The sequence below is a fragment of the Rhipicephalus microplus genome, chromosome 6 (genome assembly GCF_043290135.1).
Source record: "Rhipicephalus microplus isolate Deutch F79 chromosome 6, USDA_Rmic, whole genome shotgun sequence".
NCBI classification, from domain to species: domain Eukaryota; kingdom Metazoa; phylum Arthropoda; class Arachnida; order Ixodida; family Ixodidae; genus Rhipicephalus; species Rhipicephalus microplus.
In genome coordinates, this window is record NC_134705.1 from 36,838,716 (window position 1) to 36,861,912 (window position 23,197).

A 23,197-nucleotide genomic window follows, 5' to 3' on the forward strand; every position below is an offset into this window, starting at 1 on the left:
TTTTCTACTGCAGATTCTTGCGACCAATTTTTGTACTGCAGAACAAAGGTGACTTACCTGCTTTTTGGCGGCAAACACTAGCTTCACCTCGCGTCCCTTTTCTACAATCTTCAGGCCATGCGTCTTCTTACGCAAAAGAAGAAATGATAGCGATACTTAAAGCTTATTCATTGTTGACTGATCTGTAATATCTTTCTTCGCCATGCGAACCGACTTTTTGCAAGGCGATGCAACAATAAGCAGCTTCCCCCTATTTGAAGCCAGTAATTTGCAGCTGGAAACTACTGCTCATCTTATGTGCACAATTTTTTTAGGCAGGTCGTCACATTTGCTAGTTTACCAATATTCAAAGGCGCCAACGCAAAATTTGTCACTAATTTAACTGAACCCGAAGTGACACCTGAAAGCACTTACCTAGCAACTGCATATTATCAGAGCTAGAAACCTAGCAAATAAAATTTCTTGCCATTCTTTCTTGCTAAAACACGTTATAACGTGTTCACGTCTTTTTTACAGCAGGTGACTTATCAATTGAAGTCTAAAATGAATAATCTCTACTCCTTCACACCGTAACATATTTGAGAAATTTGGTTATACCCGATCACTGACAAGTCGTTTGCCTTAAAACAGGTAATCACTGAATAATAATCTATGCAACATGATAGCCCATTTGTTTCTGCATGCATGGGCAGTGAAAATTCCCGCGCTATTTAACTGCCACATTCAGTATACATTCGCTCTGTAGTATTTACACTGACTGCATCGTTAATTTTTGTATTGAGAACCCACAAATACGTGTTGGTACGTTCAGACATGTATTGTATATACGATGCTTTAATAGTCAGGAAACAGCGACAAGGTTGTTTGTTTGTTTTAGTTTTTTATTTGTTTGGCGCTCCCGCGGCGCCAACAAGCATAGTGGGGACTGAAAGGAGCAGGCGCGCTCGACTGGTTCGACGTACACGCTTTTTCCATGGGACTTCACGCACCCTAGGGAGATTCTGGGATTGCTCGAAAATGGTCTATTGACAACCTATGCTCTGTCGCTTTTGTTTGAAGCTTCTGCCTCTTTGCCCTATGTATAGTCTATCACAGCTCAAAGAGACGCAGTACTCAACGTTGGCTGCACAAGCAATCAAGTGAGTGGCATGCCGGCTGAAAAACTGCCTATGACCTTTATCAGAAGCGAAATAGAAAATTTCAGAAAGCTTGCACGGGTTCGAAAATACAAAAAATGGCTAAGTATAGTTCTAAATGCTTTTTTTTTTCAAGTTCTCAGAAGTGTGATGGCTATCAGGAACAGCTGGAGTTGTCGATCTTCGAAATGTACAATCGTTGGTCGTATGAGTGGGCTTCAGTGTCTGCAGAAGAGACTCGCACACACTGTAGATCATTTATGGTGAGTACTCAGCGGCTTTCAGACAGTCAACCTGCATTTCAAGCATTTATTGCATTTCAATTTGATAGGGTTTATCTAAAGCTGCTTTTACACAAATCAAGACGATCCTGCCTGTCATAACGGGTATCACCACCATCTGAGCAAACAGTGTGCTTCTGGACAATTTTATAGTTTTCACACATTTAACCGTTCAAGTACCCTACCCAGCAGCAAGTGAATTTTTATCTGTTTTTCATTAGAAATCATAAGGCTTCCTCAAGTTTAGTTCAGAACTGCCGTACAAAGGCTCTTTACACTGTTTGGACGTCAAGTTTCCGAAGCGCGCATTTGTTGCACGGGCAATCCCCGAGGACAGAAAGAACTATTACGTTATCAAAGTGCTCATTCAGAGTTATAAAAAGATTCACTGTAACGGCATGTTAAAAGCAGGTGTTCAAAATTAGTGCTTTCAAACTACAGCCAGCATCAGATCACAGATCAGGCGGATCAGGCAAGCTGCATGCCCTTCAGATTTGACATCCAATGTTTGTGAGACCGCCTGGAAGCTGATGGGACGCTCAAAGACAATGACAAGAGAAGAAAGAAAAACAAAAGCGCTGGTGAGCGTGGTGCTAGAGATTCACACAATATCACACAATCTCCAAAAGATAGGATCCTATCATAGTGTCCGTGTCGCAATGTCAACGACGTCTATACTCTCAACTGTGATTGCCATGGTGAGGAAGAAGACAAGAATGCGTTCTGCAAATCTTGCAACCATTTTTGTCAAGTGCGAGAATGTAGTAGTGCACGTCAATTCATTGAGTTGCGGTAAGCGATACATAAGATAAACCGGCAGTGTTTCAACGACAGGGCCGGACAACACCCTCTCACTGTAAAAGATGGTTCTGACCGCCTGATGATAGCGCATTCCCAGTTGTGTGGATGCTACCAAGTTCTGTTGAGCGAAGTTTATCGGCAGAGCAAAAGAAAAGACGGAGGGCACAATGATAAAGGCGTATAACATAAAGCAAAGCGGTGAGGCCCGCGTAAGCACTGCTTCAATATCACTTCAAGATAAAGTAATTAGATTTCTCAGAAGAACATTGTGGCTGTATAGCTGTAAAGAAAAATTGCGATGTGTGCGCACTCATCCTGTGGTGGGCTTGCGCTATAAAATATTTCTGTTGTGGACTAAAATGAAAAGTTTGGTGCCTATTCGTTTTCATTGCGTTATGTGTTCACGTTCATTATGCGCTAAAAGTATTCTCAGTTATGAAGTAGTACCAACTAGATAAACGAAAAATCTGCTAGGACTTAATACTTTGGGAGAATATTTGCACAAACTGTTCCTATGGTCTTGTCCATGAGCTTTGTCAGAACACCTATGGCACAGCACAACAATATTTCCAAACTAAGAAGATTGTCATGTTCGAGAAAGGTTTCGCGCCGCTTACTTCACTGCCTTCATCCGTGATAAGACAGATCACAGACAGATTGGGCTTGTTGGTGATTGGGAATCAACATATTTGCCTACCGTAACACTATGAGTAGTTACGATGTAACTACAGAAGAAGAGAATGTCCTTGTTTTCGCCGTAGTTATGCTGTAACTACGCGTAGTCTTTCGTAGTGCAAATATGTTGGCCTCCATCCACTCATTTGAAATAGACTCTGCGGCAATGAGCCCTCATTAGGGCTAGCTTTGGCAATCTGTTAGAATAAAAGCAACCAGCACCACGCTTCGGGCTTGTTGAAATGTCAATTATGGCTTTCTGTGAGCGAACCTCATAGATAAATTATTATACGCAGTTATTACCTCCCTCCCTAGGATATTTTAAAGACGATTGTCTTTCTTTGGGTATTTCTACCAAAAAACGTTTGGTCTCTCTGTCTGTATTTCTGTCTGTCGGTACATTAGTCTTTTTAGTCCCGCAATGGAGTTCTAGTGGCTAAGGTACTCGGCTGCTGACCCACAGGTCGCGGGATCGAATCCCGGCTGCGACAGCAGCATTTCCGATGGAGGCTGAAGTGTTGTAGGCCCGTGTGCTCTGATTTGGGTGGACGTTAAAGAACCACAGGTGGTCAAAACTTCCGGAGCCCGTCACTACAGCGTCTCTCATAATCATATGGTGGTTTTGGGACGACAAACCACACATATCAAACAACGAATCAATCAATGAATCATCAATCAGTAGTCTGTCTGCCGTAGCCATACCCAAACGACCCCTCAGGGTACCTCAAATGACCAACCCTATCCGCAGCAACCACCAATAATGCTCATGTTTAGGCGTTTATACTTGTATGATTGACAATTAAAAGCAATTATTGCGCATATCTGAGGCACAACAACAACACATCGATATTATGTATGCGTGTCTTTATACTATGGGGAAAGCATACACAGGTAATTTTAAGAACCATATCGTTTATCACACTGCGGTGACAATGCAACGCAATGCTCAAAAAAGAAAGTTTTCGAACGCTTTGCTAACACGACATGATGGTGGCACCTGTCCGTCGCTTTGCGTTCTACACCTTATCGCCTCCGAGACAGGAGCGCACGCATTCCTTCGTTTTCAATGATAACTACCAGATAGCGACTGTGTATAGCGTGTCTCGATGCGCTCGTTCACCTTCGCTGCACAGATCGAGACACTCTAAAGGCGCGTGATGAAGTGCTTGGCCAGGAGGTCCCGCGTTCATAAGTAAACCTGAGAGAAAAATTTCTAGACCTTAAAATACAATACCAGAGCATTGCAAATTACACCGCTCATATGGATGAGCTTTTATTGTGGCTGATGGTAGTGCATAGCTTACAATTTAAGGCCCACCATGAACCTTGCCACATGAAAATATCTTTACCTTGTGGCGCAGCAGCCAGTCTTCCATAGAGGTGGCAGAGCAGCACTGCTGGCGCCATCAGCCCTCCAGTTGTCTTCGGTGATGTTACCCTGCCAGTCAACCTGATCAGCTGTCCCTGAAGGGCAGCACGTGCCCTGAGATGTCTCCGACTCTTTCATCATGAAATTGTGAAGGACCACGCATGCGGAGATGATTCGCCGGATGTTATCATCTTTGGATTTGAAAGGACGCTGCAGGATACGCCATTTTTGAGCCATTATGCCAAATGCATTTTCTATCACTAAACGGGCTCGGCTTAGGCGGTAATTGAAAATCTTTTTGCTGTGTGCCTCCGCAAAAGTGATAAGTTTGCCGTTGTCTTTTTTACCTTCAGATGCCTCTTCAGGTGTTGGAGCAAGGACCGGTTGAAGACCTGTATTAATGGTTATCCCCACAACTACATGTAAAACACGTCATCCTGATCGAGCTTCACAGTAACGTAGCAGAGAACACATAGGCACGCGATCAATGAACGAATTGTGCCATGTTTTTGTTTCAGGGTTATCAAAGTTGAGCAAGGAGAAGTGCCAATATGTAGTAAAGTGCTTTAGTGCCTCTAAGATAAACCAATCTCTGCGTTTAACCATGGCGACATGTATAATAGCATACAGCAATGCACTCCAGTACTAAAAGAAATCAAAGGGGCGGCTTGATTTTCCAAGGATACGGCCGCATCACGTATGTATTCAAGGGAAACGCTTCATCTCCCACCAGGTAGAAAGAAATGCGGCCAATGTTCCCTAGTGGTGCATCAGGAAAAAATCGTTCATTCTTTGAAAAAATATTATCAGGCAGTTGGCTTTCGCTCAATACTCCACCATTTGAATTGCTACTATGGTGCCCACTTTGTACTTAAATAACCATAAAAATATTAAACCATTACTTTAGCAAGCACTAGCACGCATGTCTTTTATGTTTATTTCAACGCAGAGGCCAAGACAAACAGATGGCAACCGTCCATGCAACTACCACGGCTGCTGTAAGCTGTTTCATTCAGCCGCCGTGCAACTACAAAGCCTGAAATGTAACACCAGCTTTTTAAAGGCAAAAAATACAGAACGGCTTTTTTCACTATTTTACGTGCATTTACATGTACATACTGGCACTTTCTGCCTATCCAAAATTCCAAAACGTTTACTTTCTGGTGCATCAAGAGTAAATAAACATGTACCTGTAGCAGGCGTCGCTGGCAGCGAGCATCGATTTAATGAAGAGGTGCTTGTAGTATTCAACACTTCCCGATTTGGCAGGGCATTCGATGGCAACATATTTTCCACCAATTTCACCCACACAGTGGGGCATGTTCTAACGTTCCTCAAACTCTCTTACAATCTGATAGGATGAAAAAATTGATAATAGCTTTAGTCGGAATAACACACAAGTCATGTTTGCACAGCAAAAATTAAGGATGTTGAACAGGCAAGCCAGATGTTACAAGTGCAACGTATGCAAAATGCATTTATAACGTAAATTTTACCTATAGCCATTCGCGTCCACTTGATGGACGGGCAAAGTATATAGGACCAAGTACGTCTCAGAGCACCTGGCACACTGTCGACACAATATCACACACTGTCGAACGACCATTTAAAAAGTTCAAAGAGGAAGAACGAAGCGTTTCCCCTGCAGCAAAGAATCTGAGAAGGAATAAATATAGAAGCAAGGAGAGCGCACGTTTTCATGGTGGTGCACAACTTACTTAATGAGAAAATGCCCATATTTTAAAAAAAACATCACTCGCAACGTCCCCCTTCACGATCTTTTGTTGGGTTGCTTTTTTGCAGTTACGACAATTTTTTATTTAATCAGCGAGACAAGCCGAATGACATGAACTGCATGCACATAAACAATGACCCTTTGAACTGCGTAAAAAAAAACTATAGTAAACATTGCGTGTACCAAGGTAGCTGCGTTTAACTGCGCGAACAGTGTGAAATTCTGGCTCTCTTCTTCCCATTTCACAGCCACCCTAAACAAATGAATGCTCTGGACGATTCATAAGGCGAACTCACCTCAAAGTTTGTTGCAGTCAGTACTCGGGACTGATTGCCTTCCGGAAGTTGGTGTCTTTTTTTTGTAATGCGTCATTTTACAAGGCGCAACAGCGTGTCGAAAGAACGTGGAGGCATCCTGATGTGTCTACGGAGATACAAATGGCACTGCGTGAAGCGCTACTAAACACCTACGCACCCAAGGGCACCAAAGTGAACATTGTAATAAGACTTGAACTCACTCTCTGTAGAACTCCGCGTCTCAATCTCGTAGAACAGGTAGCAGTTTGTTGGCGTTCCTGCAAAGCAGGCCTGCGGCGGCTGCATTTCCGATGGAGGCGAAAGTGTATTAGGCCTGTGTGCTCAGATTTGGGTGCACGTTAAAGAACCCCCGAAGGTCAAAATTTTTGGAGCCCTCCACTACGGCGTCTCTCATAATCATGTGGTGGTTTTTGGACGTTAAACCCCATATATCTGTGTGCAAAGCAGGTCGGACCCACCAACGCCGCTTGCATTGTCGTTGCTTCCGCGACTTTTTTTCCTCTTCTTCTTGTATTGCAAGGCTGCCGCTTGCCAGAAGGTCTAGCAGCACTGCTTCTTTTCGCTCACTTGACAGCAAAGCACATTAAGATGAGAGTTCAACCCCGCAAAAAAAAAAGACCGAACTCGTCACGGGCACACTGATGTTGCGAGTCGCTGACAACATCCGGGGAGCAGCTAATCCGTTCCGCGCTCGCCCCGTGGTTTATTGCTCACTCGGCAGATGGCACACTATGCCTATTCGGTGAATTCAGTGGAGTGGGGCGCGTCCAGTGCGAACGACGCTGCATTTTGGCAGCAGTGGAATTTCGGTCGCTGAAAGAAGCGGAGGCTTCAGTGTTGACTGGGCTTTACGCAGCGCCTGCAGAATACAATTCACCGGGTTTGTCGCGCATAACATCAAATAAACGTTTTTTTCACTCTCTCGACGCGAGACGATCGTCTTTCGATAACATTTGCAGTGATACTTGCACATAACGGGTCATTTTTTTTACTAGCTTTGTTGCCAGCGTGGCTAAAGCCCCGCGTTGTTGCACACTGGATAAGGTGGTCAGCTCAATGCTGTTGTAGCTCAATTTTTATGCAAGTGAAATTTAGCAGCCCCAATTTCCCTACATTAAACTGAACAATGGGAAATCCTATTGTTAAACCTACTACAGTGCATTTGTTGACCATTTTAAAGACCTCTCCATTTGACTACTCTTAACCGCACGAATCTTATCTATTTTTATGTATTACAAATTATCGCAATTTCTCCCCAAATGTGGCGTCAGAATATTCGAAGCGCAATTCTAGGGGCACCAATAAAACAGATATCATACCAGTCGGTATAAATGGTGTGGTTCTTAAAGAAATTGACAATTCACATCATTTTATGATCTACGTTATCACTTGTTTTACATTGTGCGTTAACAAAATTTCCGCTTTCTCTTTTGTACAAATTACCGAATGACACATCCCTGAAAAACAGGTCTTTTTCAATCCTCAACGGAAGTAAATCTTGCGGTCATTGGTGAGACAAGAGGCCCGCTTGACTTCTCTAAATACACTTCTTTAAAAGATACCAGCAAGCACTTTGTGTAAAAACATGAAGTTCATAGTAGTGGCTGACCCAGTGTAAATTAGGGAATGTTACTAGCTGCTTTTCAAGTGAACCAACGTAGGCGCATGCCTTAGAGAAAAAAAGAAATTTCTATAGCATATTCAAATATTGCACTAGAAAGTTGCACAATAAGTACATTTAATATGTCTTACTACGCTTTCATACAGAGTAAACGTGCACCAAGTAGTTCAGTAAAGCTGAACGCGTACAATAACACAAGGGTAGATCTATGGTATAGATACAGCAATCATAATTGTATTCATACAAATTTAGAAAAACTACATGTGTTTTAATATATATATATATAAAGAGGTCTCAAAGTATAATTTTTACGCTCCTATTATATTTCGGTACAAGGCTACCAGTAGGAGAGGTCATGACACAGCTGGATGTCTGCAAGTACACCGGCCATTTTGCTTGGACATTGTGCTGCCAAACAACGCTTCTTTTAATTATTTGCATGTAGAATAGGCTAATTGCATTCTTTTTTTTGATTCGGCTCATTCTAAGGCGAGCTGCTGCGTCACAATGCCTTGAATCGGCGCTTACAAATTTCTCACGGTAGTTTTATAGTCCGGGTGTGCGCTTACAGGCAGCAGGTTTGCGCTTCTTAAATTAGATTTTGTTGTCCGAATCTCTCCTTTATAGATGCAAGGAAAAAAAGAGGTCTGTATGTGTTCGTGAAGCTACACCGCGGTGGCCTAACGGCTAAGGTTCTCAGCTGCTGACCCGCAGATCACGGTATCGAATCCCGGATGCGGCGGCTGCATTTTCGATGGAGGAGAAAGTGCTGTAAGCTCGTGTGCGCAGATTAGGGTGCACGTTAAAGAGACCCAGGAGTTCAGAACCTCCAAAGGCCTCCACTACGGCGTCTCTCATATTCAAAAGTGGTCTTGAGATGTTTAAACCCACATACCAACCATCAACCAATCAATCCATTCGTGCAGAAAAATATTGGTAGTGTTGCCTTATGTGCCCGCAATGGCACGCAGTCTAAACAATGTGGCTAATAAGTGCAATCTGCCCGTAGTTTCTTCTGCGCCACACAAAATGGTAGGACTATTCCCTCGCATCACGGCACCACTTAAAATTCACCATGCGGGGAAAACCACGAATGACCCTACATCACGCGCGTTGTGGGCGTTGTGTACGAAATCTGTCTCACTCGCACAAAGGTTCACTTCGGACAGACCAGTCGTTGTATTAACAATCGGGCACGGAAACATGAGTGACGTGTTTCAAATTATTTGACGTTTCAGCTCTCGATGAAACGATCTGTACAAAAAAACCAGTGTGGTCTAGCATTCGAATTCTGGGCAGAGGTTGAAATGCTATGGCGAGAGAACGAATGGAGGCTTATCACAAGAAAGAAGGTTATTGTTTTCTTTACTGTGCAACACTTCTGTTGTGCTGCACGGTAAGGAAAAACTGCTTATAAACTTGGTTTTAATAAGATATGTGTTGCTTCACCGATCATGAATAGCGTTGTATGTGATGAGCATTGCGCATGCGTGCGCCTTTCGACTGCATACATATGTAGGGACACTTCTAAATGAAGCTTAGTTATGAGCTATCGCCCTGTCCTATCTTTCCTATTCCTGTTTTCGTTCCTGTTCTCGTCTACTTCGCGTATCCTACTTTCAAGACAATCAAAGTAGGATCTACCTAACGAGCACTTTTTTTCAAACTATTATATGTACACTGTATCAGCGTTTGAAGAAATTGGTAGGGGGAAAAAGAGATTACCTCGATCACGGTAGAATTTATCGCAAAAAACAGAAATGAAGAAGAAACCTCACGAACATCTCGATAAAGCTCCTTCATGAAGTCCCATTTCACTGGAAATAGCGTCACCGAGCGTTTCACGACACATCAATCACCCATTTTGTTGCTGAAAGAAATTAACTTTTCCACACAAATATCGCAATATTTTATTAGTGTGCAGTGCGAGAAACTGTTAGAATGTGTTGAAATTCAATAAACTGTGTTATGGTTTGACGATATTGGAGGAGTTTACTTCCTGGTCCTTTTTTTTCACGTGAAGCAAGCACGTGCGTCGAACCAAACACTTTTGCCAGAGCGCTGCAAGCGTCTATCTGTTAGAAAAAAATTGTTCAATGCTGGAACCACTTTATGACCATTTAGGACCAATCATCACTAAGCACAAATGACACTTTGGTGTCAGGAAATAAAGATGAGCGGCCACACTCTATGAAGTGAAAAGGTGGAATGGAGCCCGGCTGCCCTTTCACGGGCAGAAAGTAGCCGAGAAATTGTTCTCGACATTTTACCCAACAGATATTAAAAGTTTCTGTTGCTCCCTCTCAGATACCGACAACGACGAAGGGAACTATGATCGTGTGGCATATTCTGTCACTGTAACCTTTTTCTGCAGAGATCCCTGAACTAGGACAAAAAGAATACCTTGATCATTTGTCGCTATCACAAGCATCACTCCCGCCAATAAATTTTTAATGGGTAGAAAACACGCGTTCGCAGTGGTTACGTAGGCTCTACCAGGCCAAAATTTGCAGTAAATGCTGCATACTGCATACACGAACAGCTGAAGACTGCGGGTAAATGTGACAACAAATTATGCAGTGAGATTGAGGCTGTTGAGGAGCTAAGACGAGAAGTTCAAATATTTGCATCATGCTCGAGGACTCAAGAGAAGCAATGCGTGAGATTCCATGCGGGATAACCAAGGTGCGTTGTTAGCACGTTGAAACAATTATTATGAACCCAGGAGCTGATAAACATGCAAACAATTGACGTCGCAGTATGAAGGCGAATATTACGCTCTATAGGAACGGACTGCTGCGAAATATATCAAGCATGTGCATGGTGATTTTACAACTCCTAGAGCATTTGGCGACGCTTAAGTTCTGGTCATTACTCCTATAGGCAGTCTCTTACGTATATGAAAAGGACAGATTGAAACAAGGAAAGATGAAGGGGCGTGTGCTTCAGCAAATTCTCTTAAGGGCCAGGCGAGGTATATTTGCATCGCAAATTAGGCAGGGAGCGTTGTTACCCGGAGGTGGATTCAGCTCGACCAGCATATGAAGCTCCAGAGCTAGGAAGTATATCGAATATCCTGTCTGTCATATTTTAGGCGTTTAGTGTGAATTGGTGCACATATCTCAGCCTTCATGAAAATTCAAAATAATGAAAAATCTCCTATGCTTAAACAGGATTGGTCTTAAAAGGGCATAAAGTTGTTCCAGCATTGAACAATTTTTTTCTTACATATAGACGCTTGCACCACTGTGGCAGAAGTGTTTGGTGCGACGCACGTGCTTGCCTTACGTGAAAAAAGAAAGGGCCAGGAAGTGAACTCCTCCAATATCGTCAAACCATAACACAGTTTATTGGATTTCAGCACATTCTAACAGTTTCTTGCGCTGCACACTAATACATTATACCGATATTTAATTCACGTCCATTTAAAGAACAGTTGACCGTGGCATAAGACAGTGCTAAAGGTTGAGATTGTACTATTCTTGTCGTCTTTCTTTCTAATTAACATGCACAGAAATTGTTCAAGATACATACATACATACATACATACATACATACATACATACATACATACATACATACATACATACATACATACATACATACATACGTACGTACGTATGTACGTACATACATACATACATACATACATACATACATACATACATAGAATGCAATCAAAGCAAAAGAAACTGAGTCAGCTATGCGTGTAATATTGTGGTTCATTATTTTAAGAAATAGCTTTATTCCCGGCAGTAAGCACTTGAGAAATTTTAGAACAAGAGAAACGGCTGACGTTTATTTGAGAGGTGCTATAGGATCTCCGTGGTTCACACGTCAACTGGAATTGCATTAGCAATTCAATCCTATTGGTCCTTGTCATGGGCCTGAAAACTTTCATGAAGAAGAAACTTGACCTTTCTTACAGCATCAGTGACATTAACAACAAGTTTCACAATATCAAACGGCAAGTAGAAATGGGCCGTCAAAAACTAAAAAAAAATTATGACGAATTGAAGTACACTTATGCAGGCTAACAATTGTCCAAATGTGCGGTACGCGCTCACTATGCCTTATCACTTTTGAACCACCGACACGTGGCCAATGTGGCAGGCGTCTGACCTTAATAATCGTGTTTATCAGTGATTTGTCACGAGCGCAATAAATATAAAACAAAGCCTGTTTTCACTATAAACCACCTAAATGACAATAAATTGGGTCCCGTTTTTGTGATGAACATGTGTGGTGTCGTTAAGCTCATGCTTCGTTTTCTGAACCGTACTATTCGAAGGTACGACTTCCAGCCATCCTTGTCACATCAGATTGATTGATTTGTGGGGTTTAACGTCCCAAACCACCATTTGATTATGAGAGACAGCGTAGTGGAGGGCTCCGGAAATTTTGACCACCTGGGGTTCTTTACCGTGCACCCAAATCTGAGTACACGGGCCTACAACATTTCCGCCTCCATCGAAAATGCAGCCGCCACAGCCGGGATTTGATCCCGCCACCTGCGGGTCAGCAGCCGAGTACCTTAGCCTCTAGACCACCATGGCGGTGCCTTGTCACATCAGAGCGCAAGAATAGAAGGTTGGACGTGTCGGTTTTTGCTCGTAGCGGCAGTCATTTTCTACTGCTCATTTTTTGTATGGTCATGCTGTATTGGTCACTATGAATGTTTCTGGAGCGTTCATCTAATGCATATGTCTCCCAGCTTTTGCATTCAAAGGTTTGGGTGAGGAAGTTGGGATACATATCGCATATTAAATGGGAAGCATTTCTTAGCGAACTTCGGCGACATTGAGCGTATCTATCTATCTATCTATCTATCTATCTATCTATCTATCTATCTATCTATCTATCTATCTATCTATCTATCTATCTATCTATCTATCTATCTATCTATCTATCCACGTATGACTTTTAACTCTCCTGGCCATTTCGATAATGGTATCGATAATAAACTTGGTATGGCGTATCATGACTGTGTGAAAAACACATTTGACTAGTCATAACATAAAAAACATGACATGTATGTCATGATTGTCATGATTTACATGTCATGCTCCTGCAGCTCTTGCGGTGGATTCGTTCACATGGCATGTTGCATAACTTGTATGGTATGACATGATTGCATGGTGAACACAAGCGACAGAACCTAACTTGAAAATTATGACATGCATGTCATGTAAGAACATGCCTACATGCCACACTCATGATGTGCTCGTGGCCATTTCAGCAGCGTCACATATACCAAATTGGGTATTACGTTACGTGAATCGACGACGAAGGTATGCGACTGTTGCAAACATCATATTTATCAGTTGCGTGTCATGTAACAACATGACTAAATGGTACCCTTATGACGCGCTCGGGGCCGTTCCGCTAGCTTCACATGTACCAATCCCCGTATTACGTGAAGCGAACGGACGACAAAGCTAAATGACACATCCAAAAATGATGATCACGACATGCGTGTTATGTAACGACAAGACTACATGCCACACTCACGATGCGCTCACGGCCGTTTCGATAGCTTCACACATGCCAAATTTGGTATTACGTGACGCCAATGAATGACGAAGGTATATGACTGATGCAAATATGATAATTATGAGATGCGTGTCATGTGAGAACATAACTACATGACACAGTCAAGGCGCCAATAGATTTCAAGGTGACGTGGTGCGCGTGTTCGCCTGCGTTTATTTCGTCGCGTCACGCCGGCGTTGCAACGCCAGGTGCCGGTCCAGCCATATACTTGCAGGCGTGCGCCGCGTTGCATTGCTTTGACGCATGCGTGTTTCAGCGCATCCAGAATCCCTCCATCACAAAAAGAAGGAGAAGTGTAGCCTGGGTAACGCATCGGCTCGAAGTGCAGCATGTCGCATTTCGCGCCGGTTGCCGCCGGGCCGCGCCGACTGACGCTGGTCACACCTGGTGTCAGGCTATAGAGTGCTCGCGTTTCGCTAACGCGGCGTCGCTGTGGCCAACGTGCGCGCGCATCATTGCCACATTGGGGTATATTGGCCCGTCATGATGCGCTTGCGATCGTTTTGCTTGCTCCACATTTACAAAATTTGGTGTTACGTGACGTCAATGAATGATGCATTATATGACCAGTGCAAACATTATAATCTTGACACGCGTGTCATGTAACAACATGACAACTAACCATGGTTGTAGCGTGCTCGTGGCCGTTTCGCTAGCTCCACATATACTAAATTACGTATCGCGCGACAAAAATAAATGTAGGTAAAGTACACATCCAAATATAATAATCATGACACGGAAGTCAAGTATGGCTTCAATTACCTCTACGTCGTAACGTTTTGCTGATTTTAAAGGGACATATTATTTCTCATTCGTGCTTCACATATTATCGATACCCATTGTACGTGGGATCTGCCAATTTTCTTTGTAAGATCACCCAGTCAGTAGTTTCGGTATCACTGTTCTCCTTTCTTTGATATTAATTTTGTGTGTTTGTGTATAGTGATAAAATTCACGCTCGTTTACAGCTGCTTCTCATGTGTGGATAAGAAAGTCACCAATTCACTGACATTGCGCTCATTTGGGCTCATTCGATGAGGCACCATTAGCCGATCATGATAAATCACAATTTATTTAAAGGGCATGTTCTTATCGACCAGTATATAGTTCAAAAAACCAATTATGGAACCTTGATTTCACTGTGGGCATTCAAAAAGACGCGTCCTCTTCCCATGTAAATCACTATTACATAGTGTTTTTTGGCTTTATTTTTTATTGGGTGTAGCAATTGAGTCTGTTCTGTGTCTTGAATGTAACTACTTTGGCCGCGTCTTGCAAGCCTAATAAAGGTGTGTAAATGACTAATTCGCAAAGGTACGTGAAGGTTCGTCTTCAGTACCACGTCTCTGCTCAGCTGCTTTAGCTCGTCAAACTTCGCTCAGGTCGCCTTTTGGGCCAATTGTCCACCAGTATGTCGCAGGACGAACCCTCAGGTACATTATCTATCATTAGGGCAGCGACGGCCGGAGGTCTCCATTTTCGCATCGTCAGCGGTCCACATGGCGAGCTCCCTCTTTTTGCTGGACTCGGGGATGAGGACATGGACGATTCACCAACATGACATAGTGAGTGCGGCGAACCATTGGGACAATTCCCACCAGCTCCACCATGTCTCCTTCTATCTTACCGGTGTGTAGAAGACTCGGTATTTTAACTACCAGGTTGATGTTTTCGACTTGAACACTTTCGGAGAGCATCTCATCAGGTTTTCGGTACTCAGGCTGTTACCTCTGACTCTGATACCTCTTATACCGAGGCTGTTCTCTCGCTCTGTCGAAGCGTCAACGCTTCCATGGCGGAGAGAGACGTAGCGCGTCATCTTCTCAAAGGCATCGGGCAACACTTCGACTGTACGTTACCCCACTATTGCAGCTGGCCATGTAGCTACGTGCCAGCGTTTCGACAAACTGGAATCTACATGGCTGCAGCCGGACAACTCGCATGAAGCCATTCTTGACAACCCAACTTCCGACCCCCCGTTGCAAGCAATGATCCGCACAATGCTACGAGAAGAACTGTAGTCACTCGGTTTTTCAGCACGTCCATCTCCGTCTGATCTTTCCGGTACAAGTGTACATGACGTCATTAGGAGGAGTTGACGCCAATGACTGACGTAGGGTACACAGGCCCTCACGTGTCTAGGGCTTTACCTTGTGCGCAAGTCACCGCAGTTACGCCATCCGTCGTGCCATCGATACCAATGACTCCGACACCATCCTCCCTGGCGTCCCTAGCTCCTAGCACACAAAATGAGCCATGATTTCCTTTAGTGGGGCCTACATGTCTCGCTGCTGGAGGTACCTGTGCAGACAACCAATCTTACTTTCAACCATGGCACTCGACGAGACCTACCTGCTCCCGGTAAGCTTACACGTATTCTTAGGGAATATTACCTGCTTCTCTTGTGCATATCGTGGACACATCGCACGTCTCTGTTGCAAGCGTCTGCGAGATGAGCGTAGTGGGTTCGACAGTTACGAACGGGACGACTTCACCACACGGGCAACTTTAAGGCGCCGTCCTTTTGCTACGCTTATCAGTCATGGTCGCTCTTCCTGTCCATTAGCAACGCCTGAAATTCCTCCGCGCTACCATGGTGTCGGACGTCGCTCACCATACCCTCTACATCGCTCTGCTTTGCCACTTCAACTAGCCTCTCAGTTCAGCGACCGTCGCCTGAAATCCTGAATTATGCAGCTTTTAGGGGAAAAGCTCCATTCCGCGAAATTAGAAAAATACCTTTAGGAAATACTATAACATTTTATGGCTTTTGGTAGAAGGCATAGAAGTACCGGTAATAATAGATACTGGTTCTAGTTTGCAGTTACTCACCGTAAGTTGTGGGCGTGTCTCCATAATGTTACTACACGCTAAGATGAACCGACGTTGCTCGCTGTTCAAGCGGACGCAATTCAACCTTCCGCCATGTGCAGTGTTCGTGTCTACATTGATGGACTTCTGCATTACTTTCAAGTCGCGGTGCTTAGTTTCTGTGCCCATCAGCTCAAATTAAATCCTCACAGCTGCTGCCGACAACGCGTTTTCTACAAGGACGATACCGCCTAATTGATTTACGCACATAACGCACCACTTCAATTTGTTCTTGCTGCGGAAGACACTAAGCTACCTTGGCGCAGTCAGCGAATTGTTGCAATTATGTTTAATGTCATTGACCGTGGCCGTGTGCTCGTGCAATCATCTGCAGGCTATGTCCCCAGTGGGATAGCCTACGCATCAGTGGTCGGCCGTTTCGGCTACAGCTTCGCCTTTCTTCGCGAAACTAACTCGACGTCTGAAAAAAATTCTAGTTCCGAAGGGCATTAGGTTGGCTACCATTATCACACTGGAGCCTCTCCTTGTAGTTACTTATCAAGAGGCTTCACCTGAAGATTCCTCTGTTGCACGTTCCTCATACATTTCTGCCTTCAAAGCTATCATCAGCTCCGAGCTGACCCATTCGCAGACCCAACACCTACTTGCATTGCTGAACAAGCACGATGCTTTGTTTCACGTCCATTCTACTGCATCGCGACAGACGTAAGTAAGCACGCATTGATCGAGACCGACGGTACGTCCATCCTTCGTCGTCAAACATATCGCGAATCGGTGGACGAGTGGAAGGTCATCAAAAAAAAAAACGTTGGCGACATATTGAGGCAGAACATATTATGCCCTTCTGGTAGCTCTTGGTCATCACCTGTCGTCTCAATTAGGAAAAGGAGGCGGTTCTTAGCGCTGCTGTGTAGATTAGCGGTTGCTAAAGAAGATCTTGGACAAGAGCGTATACCCTATGCCACGTATAGACGACGCGTTTAATTCGGTACGGGGGCCGAGTAATTCTCGAGAATAACTAGGCAGTATTGCAATACAAAAGTATCGCTATAATGCCACTAGCACAAGTTCTGTATGTTTTATTTCCATAGATGCTGGCAGGCTTGTATGTGCCGCTGTTCAAAAGAGGACGAAGATGCACTTGCAGAGAAAACGATAAAGTCATATTGCCGTTGATCGAATCAGTTTGACGTCCTTTTGTGCTATTATCTACAGGTTGCTGTTATGGTGTAACGTGACAATATTTCACAGATACTTCTGAGAAACTGTATAGCTGTATCGAGGAACCGTTCAAAGATATTTTTGTATCACATTACTGAAATACTGCTACCATAAATCACCCGTACCAGGATACTGTCAAGAAAACGGGAATCTCGTTAGTTTATTTTCGGGAATGGGCTGATAAGTGTTTACAACTGAAAAAAATTCTTTTTTGCTGTGACCTTGGTAGTCCGGGATGAGATATTCACCCACCAGTTCTACATTTCTGTTCAGAGCGAAACTGACTTCTACCTTCTTCAAAGCGAGCTAGTCGCTTTGCTACCCGCATCAAATTGTGCACCTTCAGGCAGAACTAAAATGTGTTTGAATGATCGCCTGCTTGCGCTTGCCAACAATGTTTACTGCTGTTCTGAATTTCAGCACTGATATTTTCATTGTGAGGAGCATTGTATATAGCGTAATGGGTGCCAACCAACAGCGTCGTTTTTAATATGTGTTATCTCATCCCACTTAAGCAAGCAGTGCTTTTCTTTTTAATTTTTCTTTTTTTGCAGCACCCATTTTAAGAACCGGAGCTCATTGCAGAAGTCACGCACCACTGAAAAATTTTTGTTTGTGGTGTCGTGTGCATCAACGATACTTCTTTCTCCAATGCATTTCTGGAAGACGCCAGCGTGGCCCCAAGGTGATTGGAAGGACAACTTTTAGCTTTTTTTGCATTCCTTGTTTTGTTCATTCTTCTTTGTGCTTTATCTATGTTTCTAGGAAACACTAAACTTTCAACGGGAAGTTAGCACTCTTCTTCATTGTTTATTTGCTGACCTCCTCCTTCGCGCTAAGCCATTTTAGCAAAACTGTAAACCAACTAACCTGAGCAGGTAGTCTATTAAGTAGAAGGTCATAGAAGTGAGCGCAGCTATTACAGCAGCAGCAAGGAATTCAGGAGCCTTGCTTTCCTTTTTAGTCAGAGACACATGCTAACCCCTGTGAATGAAAGCATACCTTAATTCAGATCATTTGTTTATGGTTCTAGCACTTCGCATGAACTATGCTACCTCCAGCATAGCTAATACTGCAGTCACCAAGTATCCCGATGTCGGTGTACAATGCGTGTGATTCTTGCTATCATGTAGCATACTTTTTTGTGCAACTGATATCAGTAAATATGTCGTTATGAAGCTTTATGTGCAATGTAAGCCTCCTTTGTAATGGCCAAATGACACTCCCAGCACAATGATAAAATAATGAATAAATATATTGTAGGACAACGTTTTGATGATGATGATGATGATGATGATGATGGTGATGCCTCCATTATGGCCCTTGCCCACTGAGGGGGATTGGCCGAGAATGGAGGATGTGAAACTTAAGGCCTTTCGAATGATACCTAATCCTAACAGAAGGAGGATAAGCACACGTAAATACAGAAAGAATGCAATATTTTTTTACTGTTTTGACCTGACAGAATAATATCTATCTCGTATAGAAATTGCAGTAATTTTGAACACGTTTAAACTTGATGTTTAGAATTGGCCTAATAATATTATAATAACAGATATGCAAATTGGAATTTAGAGGCGCATTCGTTTTGTTTCACGAAGCTAACTGCAAATGGCATTAAAGACATTCCTGTGGCTGTAGACCAGAATCGAAGCACCAACAGAGAGTATATTCTCAAAGATGAAGGGCAGCCCAAGGTTAGTTTTGGCTGCAAGACACTTCTTTTACTTGCTGAGCCTCTGCCCCAAAACACAGGTCAGACTGATGACGATGAGTATTTACATATAGTAAGATGACGCGTCTGAATAATTTATTCATTCACAAAACTTTATTTGTGTCCTGAAGCCCGGTCTTTTCAGATCTCGGTGGGCCGCGTTCACGTCGGTACCGTCAGGCTGAGCCTTGTGGCGTCATCGTGGACCTTTTGGACTGTCCGTAGTTGGTCTTGATAAGACGCACTTTGCACCATCGTCTGCCAGTGGAGTCATTGTTCTTCGGGTCGGCGAGAGTTGTGGGACAGCCCGCCAGCATTTGTCTGATACGAATGATGCTATCGCACGCGCCACGCTGAATTTCACTGTCAGAGAGAATTCAAGTAGAAAATGCGGAGTTGGGTAAGTTCCGGTTTGCAGTAAACATAGCGTGACTGCCTGTGCCCTGTTCTTTTTTGCGTGAAGCAGTGGTAATTGCACTACGCTCAAAGTAATAATATTTTGTGATGTAGTTGTAAGTGACTAAAATATCATTATACCCCCCGATATGGTGATGGACGTCGGATCGGGTCTGACCGGCATGGAAAGTGAGTCCTCGTGCCAGGTCATTCGTCACCTCATTGAGGTTGACCTGACTTTCATCCACTTGTCCCATATGCACAGGAAACCATCGAATTTCAGTATCGATAGGATTGAATTTGTTCATAAGCTTAACCACAGTCCCAACGACATAGCCCTTGTCGAAGCTTGTTATTGCTGCTTCAGAGTCGCCATAGACGTATGACCATTTTCTGTTCCTGATAGCTAAAGCAATCCTTTCACCTAGGCTGCGTCCACGACGGCCGCCAGTTGTCCTACCTGTTCAATTTCTATCAATGAAGCTTTCGCTCTCGCTTTTCGCCTGCTGACATTGTGTTCCGGATGCATGTTTCTCGGCAGGGGAGTGGTTCTGATCACGTCTCTAAGCTTACCGTTCAGTTCGACCTCGACTTTATTTGGGTTCTTCGATCTATTGGGGACTGACCCGATGTCGCTGAGTATCAGCCTACCCACACGCGTTGTCGTTAGTCTTTCCTGCTGCGCCGCCTGCTGCGCTTCAGCCATTTCTTGCACAGTATTGTGCACGCCTAAGCTTATGAGTATCTCGTTCGACGCACTGTTGGGTATACCTAGGACAGCCTTTACTAACTTTCTGATAATGGTGATGAGCTTGTTCTGCTCGGCCTGCGACCATTGGAGGAAACCTGTCACGTAATTGAAATAACATAGAGCGAAGGAGTGTAATAGCCTTAGAGCGCTGTCCTCACCAAGGCCCCTGTGTCGGTTGGTGATTTTCTTTAGAAGCCTGAGTACTTGGTCAGTTTTTTGGAAATATGCTGACTGGCAGTGAGGTTGCTACCTCCCGCTTCTATGTAAAAGCCTAGAACTTTAATTTTTGTGACCTGCTTGATCGTGGATCCGTCCTGACAGCGCGAGATAATCTTGGGTTCCTCACCTGAGACATAACCCTTGGGTCTTCGACCCCTACTTCTATTTTTTATAACCAAAAGTTCTGACTTTGCCGCTGAATAATTTAGCCACATTTCGCTGAGAGTGCTTTCCACAATGACCACACTCTCCTGAAGTCCTGTCTCCGTTTGGCCTATGTTTCCGTTGGGCTTCAGATGGTTATACCGCCTGCATATATTGCGAAGTGTACACCTTCTATGTGCTCCAAATCCCTAGCAACTCTGGTCATTGCTAAATTATATAACATTGGTGAGAGCACAGCTCCTTGTGGGGTTCCTCTGTTGCCCAGTGCCCCCAATTCAAATTTTAGTTATCCTAGTAAGAGGCTCGCCTGTCTATCACTAAAAAACGACTTGCTTATGCGGAAAAGCCTCTCAACCAGATCCAGCGTGGATAGGACCTCGAGGATGGCCTTACGCGCCATGCCGTCAAAATAATTTTCGACGTCGAGACTTATAAGCGCTCTCGTATGCACTGGGCTAAACTGTATGAACTGGTGCTTGATCAGGAGCATGACATCTTGAGTCGACAGCCCGGGAGGGAAAGCGATCATGTAATATGGGAGTATGTTATGTTGTTCGATGTAGCGCGTGAGTCTGTTGAAAATAACGTGTTCCGTAGCTTTACCGAGGCATGTAAGTGACATTGGGCGTAGGTTATCTAGGCTGAGTGGTTTACCTGGTTTGGGTAAGAGAATAGTATTGGCTCGCTTCCATTCCTCCGGATATTCTCCTTTTTTCCATAAGTCGGTGAAGTTATCCATCAAGAAAGTGTTAGAGTTATTGTCTAGATTCATTAACAGTTTGTTAATAATGCCGATCTGCTAGAAAGACCATGGAGGGCAGCTCGTACTTCACCCTCAGTGAAATCACGGTCAATTTCCTCACACGGTGGTCCAGAGTACTCAATGTGTTCATCGCCATCCCCCGGTTGTTTCAGCAGGAGATATTTTCCATAAGCGGCTGCATGATTACCTCTTGAGTCCTGGACTGGCTCGCTTGATGTACTAGTTTCGCACTGGCCGCTCGCTTGTCACACTTCGTTTCGTTCGCGTTCAATAGGTGTTTGAGAAGTCTCTAACTGCCCCCACGTTTGACTCTACCGTCTGCCTAGTTGCAAGCTTCGTCCCACTGTTGTTTTGTGTGGGTTTGTGAGTGCTCCTCTATCTATCTATTCAGCAACGCTATTTTTTCCTGAGCTTTCGCCTAATTCTTTGTGTCCTCCATTTTCGCAGGATGGATTGCTTGGCCTCGATCAGATGTGTGAGCCTACTAACTATCGTCTCCGTGCTGTCTTCTGCCATAACAGTTTTAGTGGCCTCCTGCAGGTTTTCTGCGAGCCGGTCGATCCAGGTCTGGAAAGACTGTCTGCCTGTTTCTATGGGTTCCTACTCTATTCTTTTTAGTCTAGCTTTCCTAAATAGGTCCCAGTAGGTGCACCGAAAGGTTCTAGTCTGTTGTTTCGGCATTCCTATACCAATGTGTATGATATAGTGGTCGCTAACTAGATCTGTGCCTAAATTTTTCCAGCTGGCTTCATTTGAGTTCTTCACAAAAGTGAGGTCTGGTGTAGAGTCTCTGCACGTTAACGTACCACAGCGGGTGGGAAAAGCCGGATCGGTGAACAGGCTCAGTGCAAGATCTGTGGTGAGGCCCCATAGCCCTTCTTCTTTCTTTGTATTCTAAGTGTATCCCCTCGCCTGGTAGGGGGCATTAAATAACTCCTATTATAAGCGGGGAGCTCTTGGCGATGGTGAGTGCCTTGGTGAAAAGTGTCATGAATTTCTCTTTCCTGGCGCTGGGACTGCTGTAAATGTTTAAACAGAAGATGCTGAGCCCCTGGCCCCTCTGCCTTTTAGGTACGACTTCTACTAGGATATACTCGATTTTAGTCCATCCGAGCGGGATATCGTGTTCGATCAAAGGTAGCTTTCGATCAACAAGGGTTGCTGATCCTCTCCCGCAATGTTTTCTTCTACATACCAATTTGTAGCTGGTTAGTTTGACCTCGTCTGATAAAGTTTTCTGCAGCATAATTAGTTTCAGTTTGTCCCCCATTGACCTGATTAATTGGCGCAGCGATGCCTTTTTGTTGAGGAATGCGCGATGATACCACTGCCACACAAGAGAACTGCGAGTGCTAGTCATAATTATTCGATGAGTTTAGTTTGCTGTTACCCGCCGTCGTTCTTTTTGGAGTACTCCCTGACGGTCCAGAGAGGGAATTTAGACTTTCCGAGTCTGACGGCAATGATTCGTCGTTGTCATTTTTCATTTCAAGTTTCTTGAATTTTTTTTCTGCTGTCAACCTCCATTTCCATAGTTTGCCCGCTTTAGGGTTAGTGCTTCCCGTCGTCTTTTTGATTTCTTTATTTACCTCTTTTAGTTCGGTAAGGACTGCGAAAACTGAATGACTTTCCGGGCTAACTGCTTTCT